Below are 13,719 nucleotides of genomic sequence, written 5' to 3'. Positions count from 1 at the left end.
TTAAAAACTCTATTATTTAGTTTGTTGAAGAAAATATTAAATTGCATTGGAAGAAAAAGCAGTCTCTGGGGATCCCTCCTAGCATGTCTTAACAAATAAATTAGATTTGTTGGTGATACACCTTTTAATACATCCTTTTAATTCCAAACAGCACCAGTCTGTGCAAAAGGACCCTTCAGCCCTGGTCTCTGTGTCTTGTGGAAGGAAAGATACATGAACAGGGAGGGAACTTCCATGCACTCCACTACGTGCTCTGATTTGGTGATCAGAACATTAGGACTGGATGGGGCCAGATGATGGGACATAACAAGAACACCTACTCTGAAATGCAGTCAAAACCCATCAGTACTAAGTCAAAGGCCTTGGAGAAAGCCATGTATCATAACACTCCTCATATCAAATAGATCAACAATATCATCAGAAAGATATAATAGGTTGACTTAACATGTCATGCTTTATGTGAAGCCATATTATCGGCAGGAACTCTATTTTTCAGTTTGTAGTTGGTAAAGTTCTAAATTAAATAAGCCTTTACATGAAGTGCAACTGACACGAGGCCACACTGTTTTGCAACTTTCTAGCTTTCCTCTTCATTGCTTTTAAAGAATGGAACTACACTGAAAAGACTTCAGTCCTCTGAATTCTTTGGTTTTCCTAGATTAGTTAAATACCCATCCAACAAAACGATATAGCCTGGATATATTCTCATTCAGTGCCAGCAAAGATACAAAATAGAATAATTCTGTTGATCAAAGCTACAATGTGGTAAGCTACAGTGGAACCGAAGCAAAACCCCAGCACTAACATTCCCAGAAATGGCATTATGGCATCTTTAATTGACACTAAATGGTCATGAGGTATTTTCCGGGGCTTCTCCAAAAAAACTTACCTGTAGCAGCCCAAAGCCCATAAAGCTCTAGCCTCTAACACATGAACACTTTTTCCTAGCACAGGAAGGACTTTTCTAACAAGACCTCAAACTGAGTGCTAATACCCTTTATACTTATTTTGTGAGACTGTTGTGCAAAAACATAGCATGTCTGCTGATATGCAGAGACCTGATAACGAAAATGGAATGCCAAACTCTTTTTCAACCCTCTGAAGCTGATCAAAGATATGATTTCTCCCTGCAAACTCTACTTGTATCATTATGTCTTCATCATTACAGTCACATTACTAAGGTAGTCTGCATTCTGCTCTAGTTCTCCAATTGTATACTGCTGAACTTTTCCCTCTTATTCTCATCAGCAAAAAATCCAGCACCATCAACCTAGAGTGATATGAGGTTCTTTTACCCCATTTTTGGGGGGAAAAATCAGAGATTTTCCATGTTGTTCTTTTTTTAAGCAGGTAATTTCTTAGACCTCTTTAGATCACAGTTACATGAACTGTTTCACTGGTAATGACCAAAGTGCTGTGGTGTCTAGCAGGTGGCAAGAAGAAGCAGCTGACAGATGTAGGCAGGCTTGGCAGGTACAGGAACCCCTGGTACACTCAGCTGTGAAAGGATTTGTAAAGTGGAACTTCAACCTCAGGAACCTGAGCTTGCTAAACCCTAACGACAAATCAATGAAAGATTCAGGATGCTCTTAGATCAAGACTTTCTCTGGTGACGAAGCTGACTGAAGAAGTTCCTGTCCTCTCCTGCACCTGTCAACTCTTTTTCTCTCCCTCCAGCATAGCCAATTGCATCACTGAAATGTGTTGGATTAAAATGAAAACTTTTAACCCTATTTTAGTTCTGTTTTATTGAGTGGTTTCACAAACTGTTATGGTGTAAGTAAAGGGCTGGAACATGACATCACAGCAAGAGACAGATGGGCTAGAATGAACGGGTGGAGTAGGGGGACAGTACGTGAACAATATAATTATAAAAATGGCAAATACATATTTCCTGAGCTTTGGTGTACTGTTTGATACCATACTTCGTCTGATCCAGTGTTTCCTGGGAGTTCATGGGTAAATTCCTCCTGAGTTCAAGGGCCTTTGAATGAGGCCCCCAAAACAGGTACTGTGCAATAACAATTTTATCCCTTTCTCGCTAAATTATTTTTTTAAAATAACAAAACTCCATTTGGAAAATGTTCAAAGTCTTCAGGATATAGATCTGTCTAACCATTACTATTTTCATTGCTCCATATTGTGTTATTGCTACCTTTAAATTTCAATTTTTACCTTTACCTCTCAATTTAATATATACAAATCCATAGATTTAGTATATAGATTCATGTGGTTTTACAGCTGCCTCACATAGTCTATGAAATCTCAAACACACTTGTTTAGACTATGAGCTTGTTTATTCTGGACTACAAATGACCAAACACTCTCTGAAGCTAATGTGATTAGCTTGACCAAGCTGATTAGGAAAGAAGAATGTCAGGAATTCCTCTTCCAGATGTAGCCTGCAGTGCTCAGAACTTTCTCCAGCAGGAGCACGGCTCCCAGGCTCCACCTGATTTCACATAGATGGAGAAAATCCCAAGATATAAAATCAAGGAGGCAGAAGGCAGGGTGGGAGAAGGCAAGGGTTGCATTAGACATGTTCACACTTAAGGGAATTAATGTTTACTGATACAATGGAAGGTAAAGAGGCAGGCACATCGTTTAATGTGTTAGACTTGCAGACCTTTGACTCTTTTATGGTTAATTAGCCTTTAGCTTAAGAAAGCCCCCAGGTCATAGAATTTCCACCAGCTCTGAATTCAAAGCTTTGCCCTCTCTCACCCTGGCAGTTTACAATGTAATGATGATTGATAGCCAGATGAAAGCAATAGCTGGGCCCTGTCTTTTTGCATTGTGCTAGGAGAGAAGTGTAATGATCTATAGCTGCAGTGGTTTCAGAAACAATTTTGGTTGATTGTGACCTTAATTACCCACTTAAGCAGGCTTTGGTCTAATTGATTTTATACTGTTTTATTTTACAGCAGGTTAAAAATTAACCCTGCAATCTTAGACACATTTTACAAGGTTTCTATTCTCTTGTTACCTAAAAAGCTCCTAGTTAATATGATCTCAAGCTAATATTCATGAACTCAAGTAGAAAGGAGGAATGATTCCTTTCAACACTGACAGATTTATAGTCTGAGAAGATACTGAGCCGAATGTTTATCTGCTATCAAAGTTATATTCAAATGACCAAAGATCTTTTTATATTTGGTTAGTGAGCAGTGTGTGTGCTAGCTTCCCATTCTAGATCTGTTCTCATTGTTCATCCAAGGTGAGCAGGTAATCTGTTATACTATACTTCCTAAAGAAGACCTAAAACTGTCTTTCACAAAAGATTAGCATTTGCATGCAGTCTGTGCTCCCATGGGAACACTGGCAAATCCACAGAGCTATAGGCAGTACATATCTAGACAGTGTGGACTGGGGAGGCCATTGAGCTCGGGCCTGCACCCTAGTCCAGCTGACTGTAACGTACCGCAGACATAACTTAGCTCCTGTGCAGGACACAACCAAAATCTTATGTATCTTATAAATGGATGGTATGTCTCACTCCTTTGCCCTAATGTGATCCATGACTCTTAAATTTTGGCTATAAAACACCCCAAAACTTTTTCTTTTATGTTGATTACGTTTTCTAACTTGGACATCTGGCTCCTCCAGGATATAGACTAAGGACCAGACAGTATGCTCACACTCAGTTGTAACCTGCTCACGGAACCTGTCTGATGGCCTCAGGCAGAAAGAATCATATGTATGTTCAGCTTACTGACACACCAAGAACCATATGACATTCACAGAAAACTTGCTAGCACAACAGGGAGTGTGGAAGCAAGGAAGCAAGCTTAGAAAGAAGAAACAATTTTGTAGGTATGGCTTTGCAAATAGCTGTTGACTACTGCTAGAGACACAACAGGGATGCTAACAATCCAAACTAATTCTGTAGCAATGAGATATTCCAGTTGGTACAAGTGTCTGTACATGTGCTGTCAATAGAGCTGTGATAAGCTGGAATATCTGCTTTATAGAACAAAGTAGTCTTTTGGCTTGTGCTCAACAAGCTCCAAATGATGCTTTTGCCACCTGTGTCTTAAGGAATGCATTTTCTGTTCTGTTTTATTCCACCTGACACTGATCTCCACATGGCCCTGCTCTCTGTGAGACAGAACAGCTGTTTGATGTCAGGAAGGAGCCTTCCTCAGCCGTTATTTGGGTGCAGCTGCATGCAAGCACTTGCAGTTGATACTACTTTTAACTCCCATCTTAGCTTTCCAACCATTTATTTCCCACTGTCTTCTACTGTATTTTTTGCTTTCTTCTAATTTAGCTCCCTCCCTATTTAAGGGCCTGGAGCAAAGTTTGTCATTTTTCCTCTCAACTGAAAATTATTCTAGCTATATCTCTTGTAATACTGCTGCTGCTGTCTAAATAGATAGATACCCATGAGATTACAAGCTGAGCATGCCCTTATCTGGGGATTCTTCATTCTACAGGGCATAGTGCTTTTGAAGCCTGATATCTTTGTTGATCTAGCTTGCAATACTCAAATTTGGTAGAATTTTGCTCAGTTGCTTGTGTGGTTGCATTTAGCTAAATACACCAGCCCTCAAAAATTAACAGCTCTTGCCTCTAACTTTTAGTCTCAGGTGCTTACACCTTAAACAGACAATGTTCTGTGCCATGACTGTCTTAAGTAATGAAAGACAGTTGTAAAGCTGATCGAAACAAACCACCCAGACCAGAAAACTTCTGTTAAAACCATTAAGATGGACACAGAAAGTATTTTGCTGTTGTTCCCTTGGGCTGTCTTAGCCTCCTCAATACAGCAGTCCCTCTGGCCTCCAGTGGAAAACGCCCCAATTCAATTAAAAGTCTCTTTGCATCTTGCTGGTAGAACTCTAACAATAGAATGCAAGTCTTTGGCCCTGTCTCATGATCAGTCCACATAGAACAGCTCTTGAATGTCATTTCTTCAAAGGAATAAAAGCAGCCCGCATCTAAAGGAATAGGTGTATGCATACTTGGATACTGCGATCCTCGTTTAATTTCCTTGAAATAACTATGGGTTTCATTCTGGATCTGTCAGAAGACAGTGACATCATCTTGCTCTTCAGTTTCTAAGTTAAAAGTGATCCACTTAGCACATTTATTTCCTGGAGTCAGCCAGGGACCCAGCAGCAGACACATACAGATTAAACGGCCTTTATATTGGAAATGTTTCCATTTAAAATGCAGTTTTTGGTTAGAGTGTTCTCACATGTGCCATTGCTTCCTCCACATAAAAGAGGGAGCTTTGATATTCCCGTTCGTGAAACACGTCACCATGCATTTTAATAATCCCAGCACAAAACTGCTAAAGTTAAACCAGGCCCTGGCCTCTATATTGTTTGATTATTGACACATGCAGTGATTCCAAAATATGCTTGTGACTTTATCTGGATTGGATGAAGAACAGATTTGCTTAAATTCTTGGTGACAGAAGCATAAGAAGGATAAAAGAGAGGTTATTTTCCATCACAACTGTTACTTGCTCAAAAAATTCTTCCCCAAAGCAAAGTTATAATGTGATATCTTGGAAGAACACTACTCCATTCTTTGTTCAAATACCCTTTAACTCCACACCACCAAGACAGAATCATATTAGCTAGCTAAGGACTCTAAAGATACTGATCGGATCGTTTTAAATTTCACTGAGACTAGAGCCGGGAAAAGTTAAGATGCACTTCCCCGCAAGAAAAGTAGAACAAGTTTGCTGCCAAGGCAGCCGAAAAAGCTACCCATAATGTTGATAACGTCTTATTGATTCAAACAGTTACTTTGATGAAGCCACTTCTTTTTTCCTCTGCAATCCTTCTGCTGCGGGCTGGAAAGGTAATGCCAAAGGAACACATTTGGCAGTTGGAAAAATATTCCATGAACACAGGAACATTCAGCAGAGAGATTGAGAGAAGCGGGTGATTGAAACCAGATGAAGCCAGCTCACAGTCGCAGTTTCTGCTGCTGAATAACTAAGTCCATGTAAAACTTCCAGGCATTCCCTCTTCCATGTGAGAAACCCCAGGGAAGACCAAGCCTTTGTCTTTTTCTGACACATAAAGCAGTGAGGATATTATCAACTGATTGAAGGTCCACAACATCCATCACTCCCTGTGGTTCTGGTGAATATTAGCATGTCTTGCTACTTCCAGACATGAGCCAATTATCAGGAAATCATTACGCTAGAAGCTTTTTGATTGCAGATCAACAACTCCTCTGGTGCAAATGGTGTCTACCTACTAGAATATTCTATTCCTTGGACACTACATAGGGGAAATATCCCTATTAAAAGCTGTAGTGTAAATTAAATGCGGCATGTGACCCCAGTACCATTACAATACAGTATGCATGTAGCCTGGTAGGCAGAGCATTATAGAGAAACTCAGCAGTTTGGGGTTTTTCCTAGATTCTGGAGCTTTAAATAATCTTAGAGATGCCACTACTTCTCCCTGTACTTCAGTTAACGCACTAAGGGCTACACAGACAAATATTTAGCTGAAAGCTAGCTCACCTGTGTTCACACAACTTGCAGTCACACATTTGACCGCAAGAGGCTCCTCATAGATTTTAAGCTATTGGAGGTGAAAGTTTTTGTTTTGCAGAGTACTGAACGTTGGTTCATGATAGAAAGCTTTAAATGCAACTGCAGTACAAATGATAATGATAACAGTGGTCACCTGTCGAGAGTTATTTAGAGAAAATTAAGCAGCTAGTGCCCCTATTTGAGGCTCTGTGTCCAGTTAAGATGGTCTTGAGAGTCAGATTCAGACAATGACACTTCCAAACTTCCTCCTACAACTGGGCAGCCTGATAGAAACTAGAAAACCAGGCACCCAGCTGATTCAGAAGAATACACGATCATACCCACAAAATCCACTACTTTAAACATTATTCACTAATGGCATTAATGTCTGGGACAGAGGAAGGAGGTTCTCCCAATCCTGTCCCTTTAATATGGCATTAGAAAGAATGTGAAAAGGAGAGACAAAATGTGATATTTGTCATAGATGTCCAGAGGAGCAATACTTATGACATTTCCATCAGTGAACAACACTCCATAAAGATTTAGTACTTTTAGCACTTTGAAAAAGAAAAGCAATAATGGCTGGAATGTTCCTCTGTGTCTTCCCCTGTAGGAAAGTCAGCCAAGAACATTCCCAGAACTTGTTGCCTTGCTTCCCACTGCAGCTTTAAAGGAGCAAAGAGAGTATCCTCACAGTTGTCAGGCTGATAATTTGGTAATTAACATGTAAGTACAGAAGCTCAAGAGTTCTAAATGGAATGGGCACCAACCTCCAAAAATGAAATATTTTACCTCATTTTTAACCTTAAATGATAGAGTTATGGAAATTACATCACCTTTTTGTGCAGTGGTTAGGAGGCGTCACATAACCCAATCCACAAGTGATGTGTAATCAAGACAGCAGTTTCAGGGAAAGTGAAACAAAGCAACACCCCTCTTCATTCCTGCTGTTTCTACCCAGAAACGTTTGAGCTAAAGACAACTTCGAAGTTCAATATTTCAAAGCAAAACTGCTGATTTAAGCTGTAACAAGGTGCTTCAAAATACCAGCTAAATTATATTCAGATAAGCTGAACAGCCCGAGTAAATGCAATTCACAAGGCAGACCACTCGAGGGCGCATGTGAGTGTCAGATGAGAAGGTCAAATTGGTAACTTATTTGTGAATTGCAAATAATTCCTTTATTCAATAAAACAAAACAATAGTACAATTACCAAAGTGCTATGTTCTGAGAAGGTCAGACAGGACATCAGGTTTCATCAAATGGTTTCATAAGAGTTGCTTTTAATAATTAAATGTTGTTTGACAAACGGTTATGCAGGCTGGGGTGCAGGGCTGATGTCTACCCTCCCCATGGACTGCAATCGTGTCACCCTCGGTTGGATGACTGCTGGAAAGGGGAATGTGCTGTAAAGTTTGGCTGACATATTTTGTTTCAAAGTTTTTACTAGTGGAAAATTACTTCAATTAATATATATTTTCTCCATTGAACTTAAGTTGTAGTCAACATTTTTCATTTGATATTTTCTGATTTTCTTGCTTACATTTCTCCCATTAAAAGTAAGGGACAAGGCAGAATAATTATTTCACTCTAACGCATTCTTACTTCTATTTAGATTTATTTTATTTTATTTTAGTCTATTTTAGTCTATTATATTCTATTTTATTCTATTTATTTTTTTAAGAATACAATAGCTATTTGAAAATCAAACAGAAGAGTGTTCTTCACTTGCAGGTTCTCACACAAAATATACTTGCCTTTTTCAGCTGACTCTGCTAGCAATAGAAGTTACTGTTTGGATGTATCTAGGTAGGTAAAGTCTTACACTGCAGGTGCACCTGGAAATACCTGCACTTGAGAAGGCCTTAAAAGATGAAGAAGGCAAGAGGAAAGTCAGAGAGGCAGGGGATATATCCTATTCCTGCATCCTCCAATTTGAAGGCAAGGACAGTCCCTGGAACTTACAGAGCTCAGTGGTGATTTCACTTGTGCACACTTGGAGATTCTCATCTTTAAAAAGAAGGAATGAGACTGATCCTCTCTATCCCTGTATTCTTTGCTACAAGAGGGAAACAAGCTGTGCTATCCAAGGAAGCAACACCTTACATTCTCCCTTGGTCAACTGTCACTGCCAACAGCATGTGCAAATGTGCAGCAAAGGATCATGTGCTCTTGCAGGAGGTGGGCGTGCTAGGTCAGCTAATATGACAGCAAAGTAAAGCAACAATCTGAGGAAGTGCTTGGAGGAATGCTGCTGGAAGATACAGGACTAAAAATGCCTGGTCCTTCTGCACTCTGATGTCCTGGTTGTTTATTTGTCGTTACTGACCACTGGAGTGGACAAGAGAAATACCTCCACTCAAACTCCACTAAAAAGCCCTTCTTCAGTCTAAAAACATCTGGCTTGTATGCTGCAAGAACAAACTTACTTTCTATTAATTATTTATTTATCTCAAAATAGACAAGATATTGAACCAATGTGAGTGGGGAGAAGAGATGCAAGCAAGCACAGCAAGCTGAAACTCATGAGACAAAAACATTGAACTGCTGCAGTCAAGGCAAAGTCCATACTTAGACAGCTTTTACCTCTTCAGTTTCCAACGGGGAAGACAGAGGATGGTAAATCAATCTTGGGAGGCACTGTAGTGAAAGAGAGAGAAAATCATGTTCTCCTTTTTTTGTAAACTGATGCTGTAATTTTGTTTTCACAACAATTTACTGTCTTAAATTAGACCTCAGTATGTCAAAAGTAAAGCAGAGGAACACAAGAACGGTTCCTCCTTCTTAGTGTTCCTTTCTGAAACCCAAGGACAGGACACAGAATTTGCACCAGGCTTGAATAAGAGGGACAACTTTAAGCACTGTTACAGAATTTCTGGGAACAAGAAAATAGAAATTTGAGATAGGAAAATTTGTTGAGTTATCTAACTCACCTCTATACTACCACATAACTATGCAAACCTCTAATGTAGTCTCCAAGGTGTGAACTTCCTTGACTGGGATGTGTATGGTATTTCTCTAAACTTGTATTATTATTAGTGTACAATAATTTGCTACAATGTGCACAAAAGGAGATAAAATCCATGTTGAGAGTTCTGAGAGTGTTTGGGTTAGAAAGAATTTGCCATCTCCTCAACACCACTAAAAATAAGACACACGAATCCCAATTTGCATGCATACAGACACCCCAAAGTCCTCTTTCTAAAGCCTTCATCTTAGTTTTTCTGAAACATATAGAAGTTGTTATGTTAAACTTTCAGCAGTACCAGTGTATTCGCGATGTGCCTCATTCCTGTGGTGCAGGGTGCTACCACCAGGTCAGGTCACAGGTGCCACCTCCTACATTCATTGTTCTCCTGTGACAGCAAATATTTGCACCTGAGGTGCAGTGATGATAGATTCTGCTTTGTTCTATGTCATCGGGAAAGAGGAAATCCCTGCCCTGTCCCTTTTTTCCTCTTACCTCATTTTCCTCTCTCTCTCCTTTCTGGAAAACAGTCTAGCTTGCAAAAGGTCTACAAAAGCGAATTTCTTCCTGCTGGTGACAAGCAACGGAATAATTTCTGCTAGCATAACAAATGTAGAAAGCAGATAGCGAGGACAATAAACATCAATTTACAACCAGGTGTCACTGACATCAATGGCAATAGTCCCCTCGAATTTCTGTGCCAGCAATGTGGATCTCCTCTTTACTCCATTCTACAGAGAGTAAGCTCCACAGAAAGGAAAAGCAGCATCTTGCAAAAATGGGAAGGTTAATGAAAAAGACACAAGGAGAGATTTTTCCATAAGTGACTATCATTCCAGAAAGAAAATGATAAATTTCAAGTCAAGAGTAGTCCTGTGAAGCACAGCTGACCAGAAGTACTCCAACAAAATATTTTCCTCAGAACTTGCTGATTTAATAAAATTAAAATATTCTGTATAAACAGCTTTTTTTCCCAGTGTCTGAAAGTTTCCTGTTACTTTGGGACAATAGTCTCTGAAGACTCAAAATCATTTCCCAGAACTAAAAGTCAATTTCAGAGCCAGCTTTATTGCTGGCAAGTCAAGCATGCTAAATCAGGAGTCAGGAGCTTGTAACTATAAAACTGAATTCTGCAAGTCTTTAAAAAAATGAGATTAAATGCAAAAATCATTCGTAATTAATTTGGTTTTGAACTTTGAGCTATCAGGATTCTATGCTGTCAAGCTGTGTCATACATTTTTTTTGCACCCAGAAAAGCAGGATGTTATTGAAAATAATATGAAATTTCATATGACTGTAGAAGCTAAAGAAAGATACCTTGACAAACATGAAAAAAATAATGAAGTTATTCAGTTCCACAAAAATAAGAAGCAGAGAGGGGTGCAAGATCAGCCTGTGTAAGCTTTGTTTTATAATATTAATTAAACAAAAACAATCTATAAAAACCAAAACTAATACCCCTCAGAAAATAAGTCCTTTATTTTAAATGGAGTGCACATCCATTGTTTTTACTAGGGGATTTAGAAGATTTGTCCCATCTGGATGCCTGTCTCTCTTAAAATTCGTGGTGGCTAAATATGCAACCATGTCAGCACAAGGAAAGGGAATTTCATTCATGTAAGTTCTGGCATCATCCTGACTCATTAATGCTTTCCTGGAATGACTGCATAGTCAAGATTTTGAACTAACATTTAAAGTATGGTCTTGTTATTGATCTGTGTCATCCTTTGACAGAGCAATTAATTTAGGTGACCTCAGAATTACAGTACAGGCTTCCAACTAGCAGATAAGCCAGTGCATGTATCTGGAGTAATGCTGGCAAAACAAAAGGCTGGTTTAAAAGATATTGATGCTAGGCAGTGGCACGGGAGATATTTCTGCCATGTGAAGCAGTTCATCCAGTCTGAAGCAATAGATTCTCACACCTCATAGGGGTCAGGAAGGACTGCATCTTGGTGGCATGCCCCGTAAGAGACTGAGGGAAAAGCAGCCATCTCAGACTTCTTGCATTCCCGCTGCTGTTCTTCCTGCTTCATACTGGTACTACAGCCGTGCCATGCTTCCTGCTCAAAGGTACTGGCAGTAACATGTAGGTGTTACTTGGAGCTCCTAAGTAGGCTTGGACTCTACTGTGCTAGGCTCTGCACATACAGGCAGCTAGAGAAGGATCCGGCTCTGCAGAGATTCCCATCTCCAAACATGAGACGCACATAGCGTGAAAAAGGAAGGTGATGCACAAAAAGAAATGGGCTGAAAACGAGTGCTGAATGAACTACAGGGGTCAAAGTATACTCTGACTTGAACCAGCAGGGTTGCAATTGTTTTCAATTCCTTGACCTGAGCTAGACTTTATAAATGATCAAGGATTTCTGCTTAGGGCCTACAAGCATTCTGATCCTGAGGTCTCTGCTTTCCACCGTGGCTCTGGGCTTGATCTGCCATTTGCTGTAGTGGTGGTCCTCAGTCGAAGGACATCCTTACTGATGCTCAGGCTTCATATCCTGGCTGGCCACCATCTGGGTAAAGATTGCTTATCTGCTGTCTTTCTGCCACTGGTTTGAAATGTTCTCTGGGAGGCTGGAACTGGGGTTATTTTGGAGACAGGGTTACCACGGAAAGGACAGACTGAGTCCTGTGTACTTCATAAACTATTGCCAAAATTGTCATAAACTTATCTATCAAAAGCTTGTTGTTTTTTTCTTGTGCAGCTGAAACCATCTGAACCTCCTTACCATAAGGAGGAGGTGAGTAAGAGGGAGAGAGAAGACCTCATTACCTCAGGCATAAACCACAAAAAATAATCAGCCATTGGGCTTAAAGGCAACGTATCCCAATGTAAATATTGATATTTTGCAGTACAAGTAGCTATTGAGAGATGAATAGCAAGGGGAACATATTCAGAGGCCAAGCAAGTTAGGAGACATTGAAAGGGCCTGATTTAACCCTCTTTTATATTGTTACAAGCTCTCTTAATTTCATGGGACTAATTCCTGAGTCATAACAGATATAGCAGAATGAGCACAGTGCTCTAAGCCTGATCTAATATCCTAGATGTCTCACAGCCTGCCTTCTCAGCAGGTGTATACCAAAGCAATGGGTAACATTCCCAGCTGGTGTAAATCAGCATGGCAGCACTGACGTCACTGCTGATTTACTCTGAAATGGAGGGCCTGTATGCACATATTTCAAATTCCTGATGTTTTCCTTTTGCTCAAATGCAATCTGTTCAGTCACAGGATCGTGGAGGACAGAGATGGAAGAAAGCATTTTAAGCTCTCCCTTTTGTTCTGATGCATTGTACAGAAGTGCCCCTATTTGTTTTATTGGTCTCTAAGGAGTTCTCTTTTTTCTTTTTTCCTTTTTTTTTCTTTTTCAGAACAGCAGGCAAGTGTTGGGAGAAGGGATATGTAATTAAAGTAAAACATTAAAATGTCACGTACCAATTAAAAATAAAGAGCCGCTGTGCTCTTTGACGGTGTTTTTCCACATATGCAAGCCAGGCAATCACTGGCATATCCAAGCCTGACCTTTGGAAAAACAGAATCCCCCTCGTTTCCTGTGCCGCCTGCAGCCCTGATAAAAAAAACCTAGAAAAAATAAAAACAAAGTAAAACAAAGAACATGTGACCACCTGCCTACGTAAGTGGAGATATTGATCATTCTGAATGCAAAGACATGTATCTTTTTGTTATGAAAAATTATGGGGGAAGGAAGAAAAATATTTTATTAACTTAGTAATGAGGAGTTTCCACAGCTAAGGTAATACATGATAATATGGACTGAACAGCAGCCCATTGTTTGAGAGCAGAATGGAGCCCTGTATGGGATCACTGCTGGATTCTGTACAACCCAGATGGAAGGGAGGAATTACACCCTGGATTTGGGGGGGAAGGGAGGAACACATTTCTTTTACAGTTTTATTGGTCTTGCATACAGGTCAGTAAGTCACACACTCAAGCACGCACACAAACACATGCTGGTGCATATACACACGGCAGCACAGACAATCTGTCAGAGCTGGGAGGCAGCTTGTGTAAGTTGAAAGTTTAATGAGTGCCTGACACTAAGCTAACAAGGTTTTCAAACAGTGGCTAACAAAAAACAGGGATCAGGGAGACTGCATTCAGTGCCAAGATATTTGTTTTAATATTAACAAGGGCTGAATTCAGGCAATAAAAGATGAGGAGGAAAATAATATCTTCTGAAAGTGCTGAAAGCCAAATGGTTCAATATATTTGAAACAGCATA

At 39.8% G+C, this 13,719-nt stretch overlaps 1 long non-coding RNA gene across 1 annotated transcript in view; it reads right to left on the bottom strand.

Annotated features, from left to right (window-relative positions):
• Positions 1–13,246, bottom strand: part of LOC110357149 (uncharacterized) — a 68,665-nt gene extending 55,419 nt beyond the window's left edge. The window contains exons 1-2 of the long non-coding RNA XR_002410639.2: positions 12,912–13,246; positions 9,090–9,143 (exon numbers count right to left, since the gene is read on the bottom strand). This is a non-coding gene — a long non-coding RNA (uncharacterized LOC110357149). The remainder of the gene's footprint in view (positions 1–9,089; positions 9,144–12,911) is intronic.
• Positions 13,247–13,719: the final 473 nt, after the last annotated feature.

The sequence above is a fragment of the Columba livia genome, chromosome 6, assembly GCF_036013475.1.
Source record: "Columba livia isolate bColLiv1 breed racing homer chromosome 6, bColLiv1.pat.W.v2, whole genome shotgun sequence".
In the NCBI taxonomy this organism is placed as follows: Eukaryota; Metazoa; Chordata; class Aves; order Columbiformes; family Columbidae; genus Columba; species Columba livia.
Note: the sequence above shows the minus strand (reverse complement) of the source record. Positions and strands in the feature narration are given on the sequence as shown.